Below are 7,801 nucleotides of genomic sequence, written 5' to 3'. Positions count from 1 at the left end.
AGACCATATGCTGCCTTCACTGACACCTACAGACCATATGCTGCCTTCACTGACACCTACAGGCCATATGCTGCCTTCACTGACACCTACAGACCATATGCTGCCTTCACTGACACCTGCACACCATATGCTGCCTTCACTGACACCTGCACACCATATGCTGCCTTCACTGACACCTGCAGACCATATGCTGCCTTCACTGACACCTACAGACCATATGCTGCCTTCACTGACACCTACAGACCATATGCTGCCTTCACTGACACCTGCAAACCATATGCTGCCTTCACTGACACCTACAGACCATATGCTGCCTTCACTGACACCTACACACCAGGCGCTGCCTTCACTGACACCTACACACCAGGCGCTGCGTTCACTGACACCTACACACCAGGCGCTGCCTTCACTGACACCTACACACCAGGCGCTGCCTTCACTGACACCTACACACCAGGCGCTGCCTTCACTGACACCTACACACCAGGCGCTGCGTTCACTGACACCTACACACCAGGCGCTGCCTTCACTGACACCTACACACCAGGCGCTGCCTTCACTGACACCTACACACCAGGCGCTGCCTTCACTGACACCTACACACCAGGCGCTGCCTTCACTGACACCTACACACCAGGCGCTGCCTTCACTGACACCTACACACCAGGTGCTGCCTTCACTGACACCACGTGCTGCGTTCACTGACACCTACACACCAGGCGCTGCCTTCACTGACACCACGCGCTGCCTTCACTGACACCAAGCGCTGCGTTCACTGACACCACGCGCTGCGTTCACTGACACCTGCACACCAGGCGCTGCCTTCACTGACACCTACACACCAGGCGCTGCGTTCACTGACACCTACACACCAGGCGCTGCGTTCACTGACACCTACACACCAGGCGCTGCCTTCACTGACACCTACACACCAGGCGCTGCGTTCACTGACACCTACACACCACGCGCTGCCTTCACTGACACCAAGCGCTGCGTTCACTGACACCTGCACACCAGGCGCTGCGTTCACTGACACCTGCACACCACGCGCTGCGTTCACTGACACCTACACACCACGCGCTGCCTTCACTGACACCTACACACCACGCGCTGCCTTCACTGACACCTACACACCACGCGCTGCGTTCACTGACACCTGCACACCAGGCGCATCGTTCACTGACACCTGCACACCACGCGCTGCGTTCACTGACACCTACACACCAGGAGCATCGTTCACTGACACCTGCAGACCATATGCTGCCTTCACTGACACCTGCACACCACGCGCTGCGTTCACTGACACCTACACACCACGCGCTGCCTTCACTGACACCTACACACCACGCGCTGCCTTCACTGACACCTACACACCACGCGCTGCCTTCACTGACACCTACACACCACGCGCTGCCTTCACTGACACCACGCGCTGCCTTCACTGACACCACGCGCTGCCTTCACTGACACCACGCGCTGCCTTCACTGACACCACGCGCTGCCTTCACTGACACCAAGCGCTGCGTTCACTGACACCAAGCGCTGCGTTCACTGACACCACGCGCTGCGTTCACTGACACCACGCGCTGCGTTCACTGACACCTACACACCAGGCGCTGCCTTCACTGACACCTACACACCAGGCGCTGCGTTCACCGACACCTGCACACCAGGCGCTGCGTTCACTGACACCTGCACACCAGGAGCATCGTTCACTGACACCTGCACACCAGGCGCTGCGTTCACTGACACCTACACACCAGGCGCTGCGTTCACCGACACCTGCACACCACGCGCTGCCTTCACTGACACCAAGCGCTGCGTTCACTGACACCTGCACACCAGGCGCTGCGTTCACTGACACCTGCACACCAGGCGCTGCGTTCACTGACACCTGCACACCAGGCGCTGCGTTCACTGACACCTGCACACCAGGCGCTGCGTTCACTGACACCTACACACCACGCGCTGCCTTCACTGACACCACGCGCTGCCTTCACTGACACCACGCGCTGCCTTCACTGACACCACGCGCTGCCTTCACTGACACCTACACACCAGGAGCATCGTTCACTGACACCTACACACCAGGCGCTGCCTTCACTGACACCTACACACCACGCGCTGCCTTCACTGACACCACGCGCTGCCTTCACTGACACCACGCGCTGCCTTCACTGACACCTACACACCACGAGCATCGTTCACTGACACCTACACACCACGCGCTGCCTTCACTGACACCACGCGCTGCCTTCACTGACACCACGCGCTGCCTTCACTGACACCAAGCGCTGCGTTCACTGACACCACGCGCTGCGTTCACTGACACCTACACACCACGCGCTGCCTTCACTGACACCTACACACCAGGCGCATCGTTCACTGACACCTACACACCAGGCGCTGCCTTCACTGACACCTACACACCAGGCGCTGCGTTCACTGACACCTACACACCAGGCGCTGCGTTCACTGACACCTACACACCACGCGCTGCCTTCACTGACACCTACACACCAGGCGCTGCGTTCACTGACACCTACACACCACGCGCTGCGTTCACTGACACCACGCGCTGCGTTCACTGACACCTACACACCAGGCGCTGCCTTCACTGACACCTACACACCAGGCGCTGCCTTCACTGACACCTACACACCAGGCGCTGCGTTCACTGACACCTACACACCAGGCGCTGCGTTCACTGACACCTGCACACCAGGCGCTGCGTTCACTGACACCTGCACACCAGGCGCTGCCTTCACTGACACCTGCACACCAGGCGCTGCCTTCACTGACACCTGCACACCAGGCGCTGCCTTCACTGACACCTGCACACCAGGCGCTGCCTTCACTGACACCTGCAGAACATATGCTGCCTTCACTGACACCTACACACCAGGAGCATCGTTCACTGACACCTGCAGAACATATGCTGCCTTCACTGACACCTACACACCAGGCGCTGCCTTCACTGACACCTGCAGAACATATGCTGCCTTCACTGACACCTGCACACCAGGAGCATCGTTCACTGACACCTGCAGAACATATGCTGCCTTCACTGACACCTACACACCAGGCGCTGCCTTTACTGACACCTACACACCAGGCGCTGCCTTTACTGACACCTACACACCAGGCGCTGCCTTCACTGACACCTACACACCAGGAGCATCGTTCACTGACACCTGCAGAACATATGCTGCCTTCACTGACACCTACACACCAGGCGCTGCCTTCACTGACACCTACACACCAGGCGCTGCCTTCACTGACACCTACACACCAGGCGCTGCCTTCACTGACACCAGGCGCTGCCTTCACTGACACCACGCGCTGCCTTCACTGACACCACGCGCTGCCTTCACTGACACCACGCGCTGCCTTCACTGACACCTACACACCAGGAGCATCGTTCACTGACACCTGCACACCAGGCGCTGCCTTCACTGACACCTACACACCAGGAGCATCGTTCACTGACACCTGCAGACCATATGCTGCCTTCACTGACACCTACACACCACGCGCTGCCTTCACTGACACCACGCGCTGCCTTCACTGACACCTACACACCAGGAGCATCGTTCACTGACACCTGCACACCAGGCGCTGCCTTCACTGACACCTACACACCAGGAGCATCGTTCACTGACACCTGCAGACCATATGCTGCCTTCACTGACACCTACACACCACGCGCTGCCTTCACTGACACCAAGCGCTGCGTTCACTGACACCAAGCGCTGCGTTCACTGACACCAAGCGCTGCGTTCACTGACACCAAGCGCTGCGTTCACTGACACCACGCGCTGCCTTCACTGACACCAAGCGCTGCGTTCACTGACACCACGCGCTGCGTTCACTGACACCACGCGCTGCGTTCACTGACACCTACACACCACGCGCTGCCTTCACTGACACCTACACACCAGGCGCTGCGTTCACTGTCAGTAGTTCGTAATCGTACACAGCTGCTGTTCAACACCTTTAACCCTTCAGAACAGACTGAGACAAACAAACAGCAGCTGATTTATCTGTGGATAGAATTCCTGATAAATGAAGCTTCACACCAACAGATTCACATTAAAAAGAATCAGTTCATGTTATTTAATATAAAGAAAACGCTTTAAACAGGCTCACCAATTAATTCCCTCATAAAACACTGTTGTAGCATTCTGGTTAAAATGGGAACCACACAGACTCAAACAATTCTCCTTCTTCCAGCACCAGGACTTTAAACAGTTCAATAACATCTTCTGGACTTTAAAGTTGGTCTTTTCCTTATTTTATACTCCTAAAAGTAGATGAAAATATGAGTTGAACATAAACAATAGAATGCCATCATCCAGAGGCTGAAAGGAGGAAGGCACATCTGTGCTGAGGCCGCAGGGATTACCTGAGCTGCTGCTTCCAGGTGTGGCTTCCTGCTCCGCAGCAGCTACTCTGTTCTGTGGTGAAGCTCCAGGTGGTCGCAGATACCACGGTTACCAAATTAGCTCCACCTCCTTGATACGCATCACGCCATAAATGAGAGGAAGCGATGGAGGTGTTACTGTTGTCATGTCCGTGCTGCACAGAAACAAACACGCAGGTGAAGGAGCTCATGTTTAGCGCCTCACCAAGTCTTCCAGAACACCGACCAACACTTGAACGCACCCCAGTACAGATAAACAAAGAAATCAGCCCCCCACTCTTCCACCTGCTGATAAGCCAATCAGGGAGCACCTCTGCCGGCCTGACACCGGAACAGCAGCTGCTTCACCAGAACTCACCCTGTCCTCTCACAGAACCGAACCCAACAGGCCGGCACAGGTGACAAAAACACTGCCAAACTCGTTTATCCTCAGAGACCGAGCTGGAGGTTCTGAAGCAGCACGACACCAGAATCTAACAAGTCTGGTCCAACAGAAGCTCATCAGTTCCATGCTTGGTGTGTTTTCCACACAACCCAACCTGGACCTCTGCAGCCACTCGCACTAAAGAACCAGAGAACCAGACAAACCCCCGGAACCGTAAGTCAGAGAAGGTGGGACTGGACAAAGTCCCGAGAAAGAGAACAACAGGAACCGTCCTGGAACCAGAACCAGTGTTCATTCAGCTGGACGTCACCTGGTCCTCTGCGACACCTGGAGAACCTTATCAACACCTGGGGAACCTTATCAACACCTGGGGAACCTTATCAACACCTGGGGAACCTTATCAACACCTGGGGAACCTTATCAACACCTGGGGAACCTTATCAACACCTGGGGAACCTTATCAACACCTGGAGAACCGTATCAACACCTGGAGAACCTTATCAACACCTGGGGAACCTTATCAACACCTGGGGAACCTTATCAACACCTGGAGAACCTTATCAACACCTGGGGAACCTTATCAACACCTGGAGAACCTTATCAACACCTGGGGAACCTTATCAACACCTGGGGAACCTTATCAACACCTGGAGAACCTTATCAACACCTGGGGAACCTTATCAACACCTGGGGAACCGTATCAACACCTGGGGAACCGTATCAACACCTGGGGAGCCGTATCAACACCTGGGGAACCTTATCAACACCTGGAGAACCTTATCAACACCTGGGGAACCGTATCAACACCTGGGGAACCTTATCAACACCTGGAGAACCTTATCAACACCTGGGGAACCGTATCAACACCTGGGGAACCTTATCAACATCTGGAGAACCGTATCAACACCTGGAGAACCGTATCAACACCTGGGGAACCGTATCAACACCTGGGGAACCTTATCAACACCTGGGGAACCGTATCAACACCTGGGGAACCGTATCAACACCTGGGGAACCTTATCAACACCTGGGGCACCCGCAGGTCGGTCTGCTGTCCGCAACACGAGGCTCCATGGCGGCTACATGCAGCCGCTGAGCACCAACAGGTTTCTCTAACTAACATTCCCCTTTCTGGACCCCTCGTGTCGAACATTTCTGGTTGTTATGATACAAACGTTGTTGCTAACGAGTTAGCTGCAGCTGCTAGCCGATTAGCAGGCTCGCTGTTAGCAGGTGTCAATACGACAGCTCCTCTTGCACACACCGTAACGGTTAGTGGTTGTTAAAGAGGGAGTTAAACTAAACAAACCGCCACAGGTGCGTCAGGTGTGTCGAACTGTTTGCGGACGTTTCTCAGTATTTTGTGACCACAGTTAAATGGCGGCCCGGTGTCGGAGGTCTGCTCATTCCACCAGAAAACTCACCGAAAGATGTCCGCAGCTGAGTTCTTTATCTGGCTGTCATGAACTGAAGCGACTCTTGTGTAAAGCCTCTCTGTGAATAAACATAAAAGTTTGGCTCTTTATTCAACTCTAAATTTAAGCAGATTTGTCTTCTTAGCCACCAGCGGACTCCATCGTGACGCCTCTTCTTCTCGGCCCTGCTGAAAAGCATGCCGGGAAATCCAAACAACGGGCGGGAGAGCGTGGCGTCACCATACAGGGGATTCTGGGAAACTGAGTTCTCTTTAGAAAAGTTTTGGTATCGCTCATCATTTATTTTCAAATATGGGGTTTCTGTTTTAGATCTATTTTCTTGATTACTTTTCTTTACATTTCTCATGAAAAGTTGATTTCCAAATTAATTTTTGTAGATTTTCTTTCATGTATTTATATCATCCATCCATCCATCCAATACCCCTTTATGAATATAAAGTTTTCCTTGATTGCCAGGTGCTGCTTATTCATTTATTCTTGTTATAATACTTCTCCCACCCCAGGCAGTACCCAGGCAATAGGGGTGTTGGAAGACCCCTCCCCTCGCCCCCCTGGCTCTGATATTTGGGTGGGTTGAGGGCAAATGTGGGAGAATCCTCCCCACAGTTGATGGACAAAGGCCCTTGCTATGTTGTAGTGTGGAGTGGGGTCACTGGGGGGGCCAGAGGAGCTGCTTTTCGGGTGGGTTGGTGCAAGTCCTGGTGTCCACCTCCTTGCCATAGCCATGCTCCCCGGGGCGCTGTGAATGGCTGCCAACTGCTCCAGTTTATATCGCCTCTATCTCCATGAGTGTGTGACTCTGTGCATGTGTGCACAGGGTAGTCGATGGTCTTTCAGAGGAGAAATTTCATGTATTTTGTGTATCTACATGACAATAAAGTCTAAATCTCTTACATTACTCTTTGCTTTACTTTTATTACTCTGTCTGCTGTCTCTGTCTGCCCAAGTCATCTGAAAAATATGCAGAGAACTGTTTGACTCTAGCACAGACAGTAAAGGGAAAGCTTCATCATGTGTTATTGGGATTAAAGGAACTGCATTAGGCTGGTTTAAGTCATATTTATCTGATAGATTCCAGTTTGTTCTTGTAAATGAAGAATCTTCCTCACACACCAGAGTAAGTCATGGAGTTCCTCAGGGTTCTGTGCTTGGACCAATTCTTTTTACTTTATACATGCTTCCATTAGGTAACATTATCAGACAGCATGGCATAAATTTCCATTGTTATGCTGATGATACTCAGCTGTACTTATCTATGAAACCAGATGAAACCAATAGGTTGGTCAGACTACAAGCCTGTCTTAAAGACATAAAGACCTGGATGACTCAGAACTGTCTGCTTCTAAATTCAGACAAACTGAAGTTGTTCTCTTTGGACCTGAGCGCTTCAGGGAGAAACTGTCCTGTTATATAGTTACTCTAGATGGTATTTCCTTGGCTTCTAGTTCTACAGTGAGGAACCTTGGAGTTATTTCTGACCAGGATCTGTCCTCTGACTCTCATATAAAACAGGTTTCTGCCTTCTTTCACCTTCGTAATATCATTAAAATCAGGACC

At 52.9% G+C, this 7,801-nt stretch overlaps 1 protein-coding gene across 1 annotated transcript in view; it reads right to left on the bottom strand.

Annotated features, from left to right (window-relative positions):
- The window catches only part of wdr33 (WD repeat domain 33), a 23,697-nt gene extending 17,277 nt beyond the window's left edge, over window positions 1-6,420 (bottom strand). Inside the window, 1 exon segment of the mRNA XM_072364618.1 lies at window positions 6,233-6,420. The gene's annotated coding sequence lies outside the window, so the exon portion shown is untranslated.
- Window positions 6,421-7,801: the final 1,381 nt, after the last annotated feature.

This window comes from Leuresthes tenuis, unplaced genomic scaffold (assembly GCF_036924035.1).
Source record: "Leuresthes tenuis unplaced genomic scaffold, fLeuTen1.0.hap1 SCAF_14, whole genome shotgun sequence".
NCBI lineage: Eukaryota > Metazoa > Chordata > Actinopteri > Atheriniformes > Atherinopsidae > Leuresthes > Leuresthes tenuis.
The sequence above is the reverse complement of the archived record's forward strand: the minus strand, read 5'-3'. Positions and strand labels throughout refer to the sequence as shown.